General features: G+C 35.7%; 1 protein-coding gene across 11 annotated transcripts in view; it reads right to left on the bottom strand.

Annotated features, from left to right (window-relative positions):
• The window catches only part of ikzf2 (IKAROS family zinc finger 2), a 52827-nt gene extending 35865 nt beyond the window's left edge, over positions 1-16962 (bottom strand). For 3 of the 11 annotated variants that reach the window (XM_081368007.1, XM_081368005.1, XM_081368000.1), the window contains exon 1: positions 16731-16912. The gene's annotated coding sequence lies outside the window, so the exon portion shown is untranslated. Of the gene's footprint in view, positions 1-16730 lie in introns of all 11 variants that reach the window. The other 8 variants (XM_081367998.1, XM_081368010.1, XM_081368004.1 and 5 more) reach the window with 6 other exon arrangements.
• Positions 16963-17280: the final 318 nt, after the last annotated feature.

Here is a 17280-nt window from a genome sequence, read left to right as displayed (position 1 = left end):
ACACACACACACACACACACACACACACACACAGTGTTGGGTAGTAGTCCATCACGGATTCCAGATTACATGAACAAATTGTAGTTAGTGACCTGATCCATTACAAAACACGTTTAATCAATCATTTGATCAATGAATCATTTATTTATCATTTATTTCATTTATCTTTTTTTTATATAAAAGTGATACAATAAAAACAAAGAAATAAACAAACTTGTGGAAAATAAACAAAAGTTGATTTTCTTTGAACAATTTAATAAGGTCACCGTTTGCATGTTCAACTGTGTTGTGTGAGGCCGCATTGTTTGTTTACTCTGCCATCAACTCTCTGATTTGTAGAAGTCTCCTCAGATAAAAATCAGTTGCTTTTGTTCAGAGGCTGCTGGTTAACTTTCCATGGTTTAAAGAGCACTGTTTGAAGTAGAGGGGAAACCGTTAGACGCCCCCCCTCTGCCACCCTTTCCCCTATCTTTCTTTTATGTATTTCTTTTATTTATTTTTTACATTACTGTCTACTTTCCTCCCCTTTTTAAGGTTTCAACCATCCATGAATTACCTCATTCATTATGTGATGGTTTCCACAGTCCTTACATGATCTTAATAAATGTAGTGCCAGTAAAAGGACAGTCTCCCAGATGTAGATTTAAGTCCTAAACAAGGATTCTCAGGTGAGTGTCAGCATAATTTCATTTCAGCAAACAGATTAGGCTATAACTGGACTCAAAATGTCTCAGTAGATGACTTAAATTAAATTTAACGGATTTGATTCATAGGCTCACCATGGTCATGATGGAGAGATTTTGACAAATTGTTTAGTTACACATGAACAACTCCATCAAAATTGTTGTCAGAAACAAGTTAACTTTGCCTTGTAAAGTTAGCCAATGGACACTGAAGCCAGAAAACAAATGTCACCTAATAAAACATAAAAAGAATCTAAGTCAAATAAATGAATAAATTAAGCTTGCAATATGAAAACAAGATTCAAACAGATTTGATGGATGACATGAAATACACTCAGTCAGTAGCAAGGGTACATACACTTTTGACAATAGAAAGCGCATCTGCTTACTGAAGCATGAAGTTCATTGTACATCCTGTGCTTTTTTAATCATGGGTAAAAAGGTTCATCTGAACTAAAGTGTTGTAAATGTTCTGCAGAACCTCAAATAATGTCCTATAATTACATGGTCTGAATTTCCACCTTTTCATCATATTCTGTATTTGTGAGATGTTAAGAAACATTGCATGTTTTTACATTCATTTGGGTAGAATTGGGCTAAAAGGCTTCCATAAAGAAAATGTGCATGTTTTTGGTCCCAAATTGTATGAAGATCTATATTGATTTTTCTGAAAAGTTTGTTATGAATAAATTTTTTTTTTAATGGTAGGGTCTGGGTGCTCAAATGCTTTCAATAATTCACCATGCAGGTACCGGAAATTGTTTTTGATTTATTCACTGAAAACTGAGAATCATTAAGTGCAATGTCTGAAAATATATGTCATCATTTCACGGATTGTAATTTTCCACATAAATGTAGATCAAATGACCACATTTATATTTTGTTCTTTCACTCCAATGGATTCATTTTTTTTTTTTTTTTTTTTGCAAATAGCAACAGCAGGCATTTAGGAAAATGCTGTTGCATATTAGTGTTTTCACACACTCACACACACACTTTCATGTTTTATGAGGACTTTCCATATAATGTCTTTTATACTGTAGAAATTGTATATTATATCCCCTAAACCTATACCCATCACAGAATACATTCTGCATTTTTACATTTTCAAAAAAACATCACTTAGTATGATTCATAAGCTGTTTCCTCATGGGGACCAAAAAATGCCCCCACAAGGACAATGGTTTCAGATATTGCCATCTTTGTGGGAAGATTTTACGCTTTGTAGTTCATCTCACTTCTTTCAGTACTGTTACTCTTGGGTACCCTTTATTTTACTCAATTAAACTCAAGTTATAAAAATATAACTTGTTATCAATAATGTCTCTGTCAATCAGGGTAAGAAGACATGATAAGTATTTTATAAAGAAAATATAGAGCATAAATATATGGGATGAGCTATTTCACCAGAACAATCGTCTCCTATAAATTCAACATGATTCAAAATAATCTCACCAATGTATGATTCCTCTGTTCAATGGTGCTCTACAGCAGAGTTATGGTGAGCGATTTCCATATAAATGTCTACTGTTTTTTTATACTCAGAATGATTATTTGGGTATGACTCCTTATGATTCTAAAAGCATTTAATTATTCTCTATTTGAAAAAATTGAGGAGGATACTATACACCGGAACTAAGTCTGTAAAATATGAAAATCTGGCAAAGTGTGGATCATATGACTGAGTTTTGACAATCATGGTTGCAAAAACGTGTCTTGGTTTCAGTCGAGAAGAGAAGCGAGTCTCATTACCTCTAAACCGAAACGAAGGAATTTGTTTCATCTTCATCTGGCATAGCTGGTGCACTCACGTATAACATGCAACACATATTCAAGCTTACAAAACCACTGATTAGAAAAACAGCCTAAACCACAGGCCTCATTTTCCTCATAATCTAAAAGAAAATGTTTATCTTTTTGCTCTCTTTTTTTTTTTTTTTTTTTTGCATTAACCTCCCCCAGTTTCACCCCTTTGTACCCCAAAGTGCACACACATAAAAAAAGAAGACATACTGACATGCACGAACACATACAACAACAGTCAGCACACTCTTTCTAATGTTTTGCACAATATTTCTGATCTTTATATTTGATAGCTACTCTTTTGCCCCAGTTTCTTGTTCTGATGGACTCACGCACATCTATGTATACACAAGCACAAATACTGAACACATACACTACCCCTTAAAGATTTTATGTTTGTATTTCTATAATAAAAAAATAGATGTTTTATATAATTAAAAAAGGTCCAAAATTAGTTTTTTGTCAATGAGGCGTGAGTCTCATGGACTCACGCACATCTATGTATACACAAGCACACATATACACTACATTACCCCTTAAATATTTTTTGTTTGTATTTCTACAATTAAAAAATAGATGTTTTATATTATTGAAAATGTCCAAAATTTAGCAAGCACACACACATAATCAACATGTATTAATTCACCACAGATACGTGTGTCACCAGACTTATGCTCTCTACACACAGAAAGAGAACCAAAGCAACCTCAGATAGGCTCAAGTTTCAGACACCCACACTGAGATCACATATAAGTTTGTAATTCTGCACAGCCCTGCACTGAGGATGGATGGCCAGAGATGTGAAAATGTTTGAGAGCATGTGTGCAGGGCTTTTGCACATTGGCTTCTCTCACAGCGACTGATGCACTTTAAAACAGGAAACATCTTCATACCCATCACTGGAAACAACCCAAGGTCTTTCACAGGAGAAAGCCATTTCCTGCTTTTGACTAAATGAGGCATCTTAAGCATATGTTTCACATAGGATTTCACTGCCAAGTGACAACATGTAAACAAAATGCCTACACTATTTCTTATGTTATACATTGAGTAATACATACATTACCATTCAAAAGTTTAGGGTCGGTAAGATTTATTTATTTTATTTTTTGAAAGAAGTCTCTTATGTTCACTAAGGCAGTGTTTATTTGTTCAAAAAGACAAAATGCAGCTTATTCCTGTGAAGGCAAAGATGAATTTTCAGCAGTCATTACTCCAGTCTTCAGTTTGATGATACATGATCCTTCAGAAATCATTCTTATATGCCGTTTTGGTTCTGAAAAACATTTCTTATTTGTTATCAATGTTAAAAACAGTTGTGCTGCTGATCATTATTCTTTAGGAGTGTTTCTCTTCAGAAGGGGCCTGGAAAAGTCATAAAGATGGAAGAAAGAATGAATGAGAGCACAGAAAAATACTGAAAGACAACTAAAATCCTGCTGAAATCCTCAAGTCACTGGGATTTAGAGGATGAGTCATCATCCAATGGGACAGTGACCAACAATATACAATATATGTCTGTCCTGGAGTGGCTCAGTCAAAGCTCTCAGATTTAGCATCTGTGGAATGACTTTAGTCAGCAACTGCCATTAATGCTTCTCATTCAAGCAGGTTCAAGGTTGTTAGAGGTTATAAAATCCAGACATTTTTCGAACTGATTTTAAATTAAATATCTTGAGTCAAATACATCCATAGACCCTCTCATAGTACCATTGGCGAGTTCTATTACTTTGGGTGAGTCCCTATTCCTAAGAAGCCATTTCAAAAACAATTACCACAGATGTTTAGTTGAATTGTGTACAAGGCTTTTGACTGAGTGACTGCAGAACATTAAGCTTTTTGGTTTTAAGCCTTTCCAGTGTGGTTTTTGCTGTATAAGGTCATTGCCCTGTTGGAACATAAATTGTACTTAAAGAGTCATATTCTGCATCCTAAATCATGAGTAGGTAGTACATTTAAACTTGAATTTAATTTGCGATTGTTAAAAATGTACACTCTACATAGAATGAATGTGTGTAGTATGAAAGCCATGTTCTTACTGTCTCTTGACCCACCAGCGTCACTTGTAACGCTTCACTTCCAGTCATAAATCCTCTCCCGTGGCCTCATGGGATAGTAAAGTGTCCATCGAATGCGCAATTCAGTATCTCGGAAGTAGTAGGACTTTTCGCCTACTGTTTTCTAAATACTATGTATTCGGACATACTACTCTTTTGGCGTAGTGTTTTTGCATGCTATATAGGGAAGTATTCGATTTCAGATGCAGCAATAATGTTCTTGTGGTTGGAAGCATTCTTTTCTCCAGCATATTTTTGTACTTGATTTCTCTAGTTTGCGAACAAATCATTTTTAACAACTGGTTATTTTTAGTGAACTGGTTGAAACAATTCACCAAATCGGACTGAAACATCTAATTCAGTTCGTGGCTTGAGTCAGCACTGATCTACATGCAAGTTATCTAAACTCACATTCAGACGTGCCTGACAGTCATTCCTTCTCGAAATGAGCCAGTATCCCTGAGTATATGATCCAATATGATGCCGGTTTTTGCCAACTCATTGAGAACTCCAGTTAGTCCCACAATACATTGAATTGAGAGGCGTCTTACTTGTGGTCAGAACTATTGGCACCCCTGGTAAATATGATCAAAGATGGCTGTAAAAATAAATCTGAATTGTTTATCCTTTTGATGTTTTATTCAAAAAACGAACACGTTTGCCACAATTATTGGCACCCCTAGAATTTTTTTATGAGTAAAATATCTATACTCCCATTAATATTTTTTATTTTTTTTAGCACACCAGGGTGACTAGGAACATGAAATTGTCTAGCTATGACTTCTCACAGGAGTAAATATGAGGAAACACAAATTCCCTTAGTCATCCATCACAATGAATAAAACTAAAGAATATAGTTCTGATGTGCAGCAAAAGATTGCTTAGCTTCACAAAATAGAACGTGACTGTAGGAAAAATAGCTAAAGCATTGAAAATCTTGAGAATTTGAGGCAGCTATACATTTACACTGTGTCTAAAATATGTCTATATATCTAAAATTCACATATTAACCAAACAGCTTTTTTGTGATGTAAAACAATTAAACAAAGATAAATAATATAACCACATTTGCTTTTTTATGTAAAATTACAACCTATGCAATGCCACTGAAAACTAAAGTGACACATTTCAGAGAAAAAAATAAATAAAAATAAAAACTTAAAATAACCTAACTGTTTTAACAGGGGTGTGTAGACTCTTTATATCCACTGTCACTTCCATTAGGACAAGGATATGTAGCTTTTGGTAGCTACTAGATGGCACTATTGGTCTTCCAGATCTTCCAGCTGAACAAAATTCAATATTCACACATCATGTTTAGCAATAAGCCTGTTTTCCAAACTCAATCTCCTCACATCTTAAAGATTTCATCAGATAAATAACTTAATTAATTGACCCTCTTTCTCCTCTTAAAACACAACTGAACCATAGATATGATAAAAAAAACAAAAAACATTAACATTAATATTAAACATAACTCTCAATTTTTTAAATATAGCACAAACCTTGCTCAATTTTATGTTAGATTAATCTTATCTGTCATTTTGCCCGAGGCAGAGAACTATAGATCCAACACATGCTGATGAAGTAAACACTTTTCCCATCATCGTTTCACAATTTAAAGCAAAATCCAGGTATCAAAAAGCACAAAAAATATATATTTTTATTTAATTTAGGGAGCAATAGGGATTGCACTGTAATTCACAGTGATATTTGCTCATGACTGCCATGTGTCCTGACATGCACATTCTCATAGCTGCCTTATTGATCTGTATTTCCCAGCAGCCTCCTCCATCCCAAGATTCATATGCCTGTGATTGGAAAAGCTGAATGTATCTGAAAATCATATAATAAAACAAAACACAGAAAAGAATGCGCACGCGATTTCAACCGAAGCGAACCTCCTTCCCCCTCCCCCTCCCCCCACCCTGGCCTATTTAAGTGTGGGAAGAAGAAGAAAGTTGGTTTGAAACCCCCCAAATCATATCTCATATCATGGCTGGCATTATGCCAGAAGGCATGTAAGTGACACAACAATCTGGATGGATTCTACAGTCAACAACTTGCAGACACAGATAACAGGCTGAACACAATGTGTGCAAAAGGAAGCGAAAACATATTTACAGGATGTTACAAAATATCAAATACATGCAGCTGCCAATATTTTTGACTTTTAACTTATGCAAATGTAACTTCATTGATTGTAATGGTCAGGAGGACCAGGGTAATGACAGGGTTATTAATGTAAGTATACCGTTTTTTTTTTTTTTTTGAGCAGTGCTCTGTGCAAGCCATTAAAATGAGCAGTGTCGGGAAGAAGTATGAGTTTGGGGGCAGTATTAAAAAAAATTTTTTTTAATACTTTTATTCAGCAAGGATGCTCTAAATTGATCAAAAGAGACAGCAAAGAAATTCACATTTTTACAAAAGATTTCTATTTCAAATAAATGCTGTTCTTTTAAAATGTTCTATTCAACAAAGAATCCTAAAAAAAATGTTTTTAGAAAAAATATTAAGCTGCATAGTTTTCAACATTTCAACAGATTTCTGATGGATCATATGACACTGAAGATTTGATGGCTGTAGAGATTTCAGCTATATATATATATATATATATATATATATATATATATATATATATATATATATATATATATATACAAAACAAAAAATGCTGGGCAAAGACTTATGTGCAGCGAATCATTTTTAATTGGTTCATTTACATGAATTTGTCAAACAAAGTCTGTAATCCAACACTACACAAGCAAGAAAAGACCATTTAAGAGAGCTTGTTTGCTTATAAAATCAGTTCACTCTTCTGTAAAGACGTGCATGAAACACAATACGACCAAAAACTATGTTGTAGCAGCGTTTTTTTTTTTTTTGTTTTTTTTTGCAACATTCCATCACTACTCATTGGATAAAGCAGCTTTTTAAGGGAAAAGCTATACTATTTTGAAAACAGCATTAGCAGCATCACTACTTCTTCCCACTGTAAATGAGCCCAAAATGGTGTGAGCCGTTCTGAGCGTGGGTCTACTATTACAAGAGTTGATTGCATAAAAGGTGTCAAAATTATAAACCATTCTTTTCACTATTCTATTGAGAAAATGAAGTCAACCATTTGCCACAGCATGAGCCTAAAGTGGGTTACCTACACTTCTATTAGATCATACGTAGAAATCATGAGTTGACCCACAGGCACTGCACTGAGTCATTGGGACCACAAAAATGATTACCATCGCCTGCTGACTTTATCAACACCACATTTAGAGCAAAGCCCCTGAGACCTACACCAAGATCATTTCCTGCTCACTAAACAACATCAGGATGGATGACACGAAATTAGACCACTCATTTAATGGCAATAAACAATGATCAACAGACAAAATATATACTAAGATTGCATTTAGGTTTGCATATGATGTGACTAGTTGTTTCCCAATAGTGACGATATTTTACAGGAATAGTTCACACAAAAATTTGCCGCTTTTCCAACGTCGGTTCAAACCATTCTCTTCGCTTAACCGCTCCATTCCGTACCGATCAGGGCCAGCCGGCATGGATATGGTTTTATTTTTCACTGCAGGGATGATAATGGAGCTATTTGGAATGTAATACAAATGTGTCAGTCTTTGCCTTGGTAACACAAACATTTACAGGTGATTTGAGATGATCGGATATTTCTTTTAAAGGTGAACTAAGTAACTTTTTTACCTTAACCGAACAGCTTCGGAGTCATTGGAATAGTTATATGACTTTTTTCGGGTTGAATGGTGGTTGTCTCGCACCCCCCAAGCGCCTGTGAGCCGAAAAACCACCCTTGCAACTTTGGGCCGGCGTGCCGCCGGCCTCAGCGTCAGGATGTATCACGTGATATCAGGTCTCGCGATGTAACGAATTGCTTTACGGAAAAAAAAATCTGCTAAAATTCTGTCATTATTGCGCTCCCTCACGCTGTTCGAACCCGAATGAAGAAGACGTTTTAAAGAATGTCCCATCTGCTTTGATGTCGTTGATCTATAGCCTCTGGTATCTGAGAGTCACCAACGAGTTTTTCAACAGTGTTGTCAAATATCTATTCCGAAGCTGTAGGGGGAGCTCTATAGAGAAACCTGTGAGCAAAAAGCGAGAATACAGCGAAGAAATTCCCGAAACTGCATAGCCCTGCTTTAATTTAATTATTAATTTAATTATAAGGGTTTACGTTACTGAAATAGCTCACTTAGCCAGCTACAGAGAAACTGGTACTAGCCAGGCAACATACAAATGATGACCAATCCTGAGTTGCAACGTTACTACACGCATTCTACCAGCACGGTTCGCCAACTGTGCCGAGAATTCCGGGCCGAGAACGGTTTGTAATCGTAGTCTCAAGTGGAAACAACTGGAACCGTTCCTTACCATTCTTAGAAAGGCTATTATTTACTCTCATGTAATTAAAAACCCATAGGCGTATGACTTTCTTCATGAAATACAAATTAAAAAATTCTGAAGCATTTAATCACAATGAATGGGTACTGAAATGTCAAACAAGTAATAAAAACTCAGTGAGTGTTTTAGCGCAATTTTCTGACGTCATGGGATCACAACACTAACGCCGCCTTCACACTGGCAGTTGAAATCAGCTCCGATACGGCAGCGAAACGACCGGAAGTCATTAATTTCCTATGGAGATTCGCAGACCGCATGTGAATGGGTCCGAACCATAGACAGTATAAGAAGTGGACAGAGCCATCTCATTGGATCTCAATTGAGACAAGTGAAGCCCATTTTTAGCGATTTCTTAGCACTTCCTTTCCTGACGCGCAGACTCAAACCGAGCTTGACGACGTAGATGTGACGTGAGCAACCCATCTGTCTTCTAGTAACTGTGCCAAGAGAAATCTGAATCATTCGCTTCCGAATCTTGCAGCGACGGAGAGTGTGAGTAGGAGGTGTCCATGAGCTTCGAGCAGGAGCAACTTTTGCTAGGTATTCTGATTAATTATTTTGTCATTTTGCCTCCACGTCCCCCCGATTGCCCGCGAGCTTCTCCTCCTGTCCATACGGTAATCTCTCTACTGTGCGACAGAGAGTCGCATGGTTATGACGCAATCGTTAGCCTACTTTTACAAAAACTGCTTCTACGGGGCCATAACACAAGCTACAAGGTAATGGAGCATTTTATACATTGTCGTGTTTCTTTAGAAATAAATAATGGACAAATGGAGTCTTCAAACGCCTCAGATGTAAAGTTATTCGCTGTCAAAGTGAAGCCAAAATGAATGGGAGTCAATGGGATGCTAACAGCAGGTGAAGTTCTGCTACAAGATGGTGACACGCGGCCGGCTTCAACTTCCGGTCGACTTCCTTCCCGCTTGGTCCGAACGAGGTGCAAACGAGTGCGGTGCGAAAAAAAATCGTGTCCGTTGGCCATCCGGATGCGTTCAAAAAATTTAACTCTTGCGAAAGGCTACGGACGGTTTCTATCCGAAAATCCCAAGGGAAGTTAGCGTTGCTATGGTACTGATAAACAAACCTGGATTCTTAACTTTTAATAAAATAAATAATGATTTTATAACGATTAGTTGTCATGTCATTTTTTTATTTTCATGATGTTTTAACGTTATTAGGGCAGTTAATACAATTAAATAATTCAATACTTAAATATACTCGCTTCCGAGGCTTCCGACCACTGATCTATATAATGACACACACACACACACATATATATATATATATATATATATATATATATATATATATATATATATATATATATATAAAATGTCATTCTATATAGATCAGTGCTTCCGACGCTTTTCACCGTTGTGTACGACGTCCGCTGGGGGCGTATTGCGTATTACGGAGCTGATTTCAACTGCCAGTGTGAAGGCGGCGTAAGAGATAGTAAATCTTTTCCTGGATTTTTTTTTGTGCGTTCCCGAGATTAGACCTTCCTTAACATAATGCCGAAAACCCGAAGTCTCTAGGTGGTCTGGTTGAGGAGTAGATAGAAGTACAAGTTTGGTGCGCACAGACAGAACAGAAATCATGAGTTAACAATCGCAATTTTGTCCGGTGGAAAATTGCGCTAAAAAGAAGCAAGGTATCAGATATTACTTCTACCATTTGACTATAGTCTAAAATTTGTGAAGCCATATGATAGATTTGTGTGCTGGTTCTATTTAAATGTATCAGCTTCACAGGCTTTTACATGGCAGATAAGGATTCAACATTCAACAGACAATACAATCAATACAAACATTTAAAAATAATAACTTTGTATAGAGTACAGATCTTTAAATGCACTTGTGACAAAAATGGTAAAAGATGGTCCATCTACAAAACAATTCCTTCAAAATGTTGTATGAGAAACTGACTGCAAACAATCAGCAATGTCTGATTCTTGTTCACTAAACAGATCTGGTTCTCTGAGAAAGTTCATCTCACTGACTCATTGAATCAGTCACAGTGGTTAACAGCTCACTTGAGGGACTAGTTATGACTGTTAGTGAATAATTACTTAACCTTCAACCATATGGCTTCAGAAGACTTGGAATTCAGCACACAAGTCACACGGGCCACTTTCATTTATTGGCTGAACCATTTCTTTAAGTGTGTGGTAATGATTAAAACATTAAAAGCATCGAAAGGTGATTGAAATCATGACATCATTATCACCCTTCAGGGTTATTGGGAAATACATGTGCTCAGTAAACTGGCACAATCTTTAAAACACGGGCAGCTTTTCTCAAGGTCAACACTCTTCCTTTTTTGTATACTGGCAATTTCTTCCAGATGAGTGCTCCCTTTCTCTGTAAAATCTCCTAAAGTGAGTTCAAGAGAGCATGTTAAGTTACTTAAATGTGCCGTACAGCTATGGTGGTACAGAGCAGAGGCTATGATATTTTAATCCTACTAACAGCATTATAAGCTTTCTGCGCCATGTCAGTACATTTATTGAGGCTAAAGGTCTCACACCCCAAAGGAAAGACTTGACACTCATATTTTTTGTGATATTACAGTCAGTAATGAAATGCAGGTCCAGCTGTGACACACAGCTTCATGCAGGAAACTGGTGTTGATGAGATAAAAAGTTTTTTTTTTTTTTTTTTTTTTTGTCTTTGTCTTTGTCACCCGCCCCCTTTGTTCATTGACTGAATCGCAAATCACAAATTTGTATTGAAGGTAAAATGAATGGAAACCTGGTAAAGGTTTCTTTTTTTTTATTTCTTTTTTATATGTGAATCTTTGTCTCCCATGGGCAGAGGAAAATGTGGAAAGGACTGAAATTGCACATATTACAGCTAATTTCAGTAATGTGAAACATAATGAATCATAGTGGTCACAGTCTATTCTGCGAACTGACTCCATCATGCCTTTAGACTTCAAACACATCATTTTTTTACTGTCTTAGTCGTGGAAAACACACACACACACACACACACACACACACACACACACACACACACACACACACACACACACACACACACACACACACACACACACACACACACTTACATATTACACTACAGATGGACTTTCCAACGTTCAATTTGGCCACTAATGAGTGCTAAAGGTTTACAGGAATCCCTGAAAGCTGGTGCATTCATTGTAAGACTATTCACAGAAATCCTATTGTGTTCATAGAGGTGGGTTTCTTTGTGTTAAAAGCAATCGGCCTCAATAAACTCATCAGTTTGGCTCATCGCTTGGTTTTGACAGTGCTAGTCCAGTACTGAGTCACGATCCTCCTTTCAGTTAGCCACAGATCAAGATGCTGTTCTATCCATTCATGGTAGAGAGGATAACGGTTACACTATCAGTATAAGCGAGAAGCAAAATGCTTCATTGGTTTTTAATTGTGAATTGACATAAATGTTTCACGTATTGAAATTCTCAGAAGTTCTTAACTGTTGCTTGTTTGCAGATATACACAAATTTGGAAAGTTAATAACAAAAGCTACATTATGTTACTCAGATTGAAATTACTGTGATGAGCATTTAAAAAGTGGTCTAAAATTAAATATTACCTTAAATTACCTTAAATATTAAAAATGGGTCATTAAATCAATGACGAACGTTTTAAAATCTGCAAGATTTTAATATGAACTCAATCATTTCTCATTCCAAATCATTATTTGGATTCAAATGACTGCATGTGATGAAAATTTACAAAGTGATCCAAATGCCTTCAACGTTGAAAATGGATCATGAAATCAATGACAAGATATAGCAAATGTTTTAAAACCTGACAGAAATGTTTTACCTTAAATAATACGAGAGCTCTATATATATCAACTGTTTCTTGTCAATGAGATTAAATGAAGAGCAAAAGTAGATTTTTATGCCATCAAAAAGACAGTTTCAGAAGAGATCTCAATAACGTCTCGAGCTGTGCTCAGATTTGCCAAGAAGCCAAAGTCTGCAAGATGTCAACATAAACTCATTTCTCATTCCAAATCAAGGCAAATCTTAGCTGCTACCAACATTCATTTCATAATACATACTGTATCATATGTCAAAAATGTCTTGAATTATTTTAGAAACATCAAGTTGACACTTAGATGAAACATAACAGAGTGCCCTGAGCTACCAAAGAGCAACCTCTGAGCAATGAAGCATTCCTATGGGTTATAGCATCATTTTCGCTAATGATCACTGTTATGAACTCTAAAATGTGTTACTTTCAATTTTCAGTGAAACTACTGTGAGACTTACATTAACAACTCATCCAAAGTGTTGACATCTGTAAGTACGACAACACCGTGTGAGTAAGTGCTGCATGCGGTACCTCTGTGAACCCTGCAAGGCTATACTGGCTTTGAAGCGCATTTCGAACACTTGATGAAAGTTCTTCTGAGGTCAAAACAACAGAACAGACAGGCATTGCCATATCAATATCAGTTCTCAAGATAAATTTAGTAGACTATAGCACTGCTATAGCCAATCTTTCAAGATCTATGACAAATTCACATTCTTGAAAGTGACGCTGCTCCCGTGTTCTCACCTTGAACACCCCAGACCACAATGTTCATTCTCAGCCCCCATTGCAGCTCTACTATCTCACCCCCTCCTGTTCGAGAACATGTGTTAAACCCATACATGGGAATGTAAAGTGGGCCGTGAAGAAACTCTCCTAGGGTTTGTAGTGTGTTAGCACCTGTAAACTTCCAGTACTGTGTGGGTGTCATTAGCCATCAGCCAGGTGAGATATGACTATCAAATACTCACTTCACTGTACACTTATCTTGACAAACCACTTCCACTCATAAATAGACTCTTGACTCATCCTTGGAAAAAAGGCAATTAGGCAAATTACTGAAGTCATAACACAACTACAGTAACTGGTTTTGGAAAACAAAAATAACTTACTGGCATGTGTACATCTACAAAATCACTGCTGCGTCAGTAATGAATGCACAAAGACAATTCACTATATATATATACATACACACACACATACATATACATACACACAGACACACACATATATATACATATATATATATGTATTGAAAAGTTCTTCTATATATATATATATATATATATATATATATATACTTAAACTTAAAACCATGACAGTGAGTGTGTGTATAAATAAAGAATGTATGTATGTATGAATGTATATGTACACACACACACGCACACACGGGCATATATATGTGTAAACCCTGCGAAAGAAAGATTTTAACAGGGACTTAAAGAAAAAAAACATGACAGAAAAATATGATTTTAGATTCTGCATTAATTTGAACAATACACACACCTGGCAATTAACCTGTCATAACAGCAAAAGGGAGATGTAAAAATACTAATAAATTGTGAAATTAATGCTGATTTTTCATGTATTGTACTTTTGAAAATAGACTTTTGAACCCCACTGTATATAGAAAATACATTTAGTATTAAAATAGATAGATAGATCTATCTATCTATCTATCTATCTATCTATCTATGTATCTATGTATCTATGTATCTATCTATCTATCTATCTATCTATGTATCTATCTATCTATCTATCTATCTATCTATCTATCTATCTATCTATCTATCTATCTATCTATCTATCTATCTATCTATCTATCTATCTAGATAGATAGATAGATAGATAGATAGATAGATAGATAGATAGATAGATAGATAGATACATACATACATACATACATACATACATATAGATATACAAAAGTAAGAATAATTTCAGGTGTATACTATTAAAAAAAACATATTTACATAATAAAATATAATTCTTTTAGAAAATAATATTCCATCAAATTGAAACGACCTTGCTTTCCACTCTAACACAATATTTCAAATTTGTGCATCCAAATGTTGCATTACCGCTTTAAAGTCACCATGGCATCAAAATCAACAGTTTGTCACAATAGGAAAGAAAAGACTATCGCAACTTCAGTTTTGTGCCGTCTCAGTGTGTGCATACAGTGAATGTGATTGCACCAGGAGCAACATGTTTTTGGATCAACATCTTTGTTAATCTTGGAACAACATTCCAAGCAACAATCAGATTTGAGGGACAAATTAACAGTTTATGACAAGTTTAGGCTTACAACCAGGGATAGGTGCTTCTACATCAGTGTTATTCACCTATCATTTGATTTTAGGGATAAGTTATGGGGTTATGTTTACGGGTGGGGACTAAATTTTAGGACAGAAATCTTGTTAAAATATGTTGATCCAGGAACATGTCTTAACATGTTCTTAGTGACCGTGTAGATACAATGTGCAAGGTTTCTTCGACAATTACGGTTTGGCTTTGTTGCTTCATTAGCAGCATTAATGCTTATGATGTAAAGGGCTGAGGCATTTTCGTGCTTATTAGGATGAATAAAATATCTGTGTGTAAATGCCTGTGACCTTCTACTCTTGCAAAAACTAAGTTGTTGTAGTATTGTCAACAACAGAAGCACCCGTTGACCTCTAACCTTTCTTGTCAGTTTTTAGATCGTTTGGCATGTTTTTCTATCTCCCACTGTCTGTATCTGGCATTTAAAGAGGTCAAGAAATTACAAATGATTAAAAATGTGGATCATACTCAATCCTGAACTAATAGTTCTAGCCCATTTTTTGTCAAATTTCCTCACCATCATGTCACTTTTTCTTCAGTTTAACAAAAGCAGCTGCTCTTCTACATACAATGAAAGTGAACGGCGACCATGGCTGTCAAGCTAAATTTTCTAAAAAATACCTAATTCAATGCACAAAAGCATCATAATGGAATCAGGGGACTTTGGACATTGTGCAGCAGTTGAACAGACTACTTTTATGAAAAAATGTATGCTGCATTTGTGCCCTTTTGGAGCATGACAGCTGTGGTCTCCATTCACTTTCATTGTATGGAAAGGGCAGCTCAGACATTCTGTGAAACTTCTCATTTGTTGATCCATGAAATAAATACAATTATACAGGTTTGGAAGCACATGAAGGTGAGTAAAGGATGACAGAATTTTAATGTTTGGCTACAATATCCCTTTAGAGTGTGCAAATTGAAATTAAATTCTGAAAATGTGAATCATGAAAAAAACAAGAACTACTCAGAGATAATTTTCCTTTCAAACACCGTGGCCAAAATTGTTCAGTTGCAGACCTTTTGAAAATTTCAAAGACAAGAATGCCTTCCTATTTACTTTCAACTTGCTCAAGCAAATCCTTTTAAATGTAAAACTATTTAGCAAAAGCTGAGTAGAACCTTATTCCAGTTCAGATCCCAATCCTTACACTTTCCTTTTAATCAATAGATTAATCCACCTGGAAAGTCAGATGTTTAAAAGTGTCCTTAAAGTATCATAGCTGAAATTCTGTCGTCTCTTCAAGATGCTTTAGCTTGAGGTTAAATGGAAATGGCAGTAATGGTAAACAACCACAACTGGTTGAAATGTCACGTAAAAGGAACTTAAGAGGTTCAGTGGGTTATAGAATAGGGGCCTTCCTTCAACTTAAACAGACTAATCAAGACAAACATTATAGATTGAATGTGTGTTTCTTTAACTACAGGTCCAAATAACATTTAGATAATACTGTTAAACAAAATAGTAATAATAATAACAAGGCATGGAAGACAGTTTAAACAGTGGAAAGACCATTTAAATGTGACCTTATTATAAAAAATTCAAAGCTGTTAGTTTTAATAAATATCAACCAAAGTGCCCATAAATAAAACACAAAGCTTTTCACTCACATAATCACTCAAGACTTCAGCTATTCTGACCTTTACGTTTTTCCAGGAAGTCAGAGGAAACCAAGCATGAGCCCAAGTGGGGACGACCGCGCTGAGGAACAGCAAAAACAGGCAATCAGTCACCACTGAGAATTCTACTGTTCCAATTATACATCCACCAGGTCTCAAAACATCATCTCACTGATCTGAACACACCAAAACACCATCAACAGAAGTGACTCAGATCTACTGCAGGATCTCTCACATACACACTATATTCTGTACTACCATTATATCAGAAGAATGTGTCATGATCATTATATGGTACTTTCAAGTATTTCAAAGAATAACAAGGTTTTACCACGGTACCATGTAAAAAAAAAAAAAAAAAAAAAAAAAAAAAATCGGTTACACTTTATTTGGTAACACTTTATTTTACAGTGTCCTTGTTACATATGTTACATATACTTACCATAGTAATAACAGTAATGTATGCATAATTACATGCAACTAACTACATGTAGTTAATTAATATTACTCAGTACTTAAATATATAATTACACTGTAACAG

This window comes from Scardinius erythrophthalmus, assembly GCF_964197995.2.
Source record: "Scardinius erythrophthalmus genome assembly, chromosome: 6".
NCBI classification, from domain to species: Eukaryota; Metazoa; Chordata; class Actinopteri; order Cypriniformes; family Leuciscidae; genus Scardinius; species Scardinius erythrophthalmus.
Note: the sequence above shows the minus strand (reverse complement) of the source record. Positions and strands in the feature narration are given on the sequence as shown.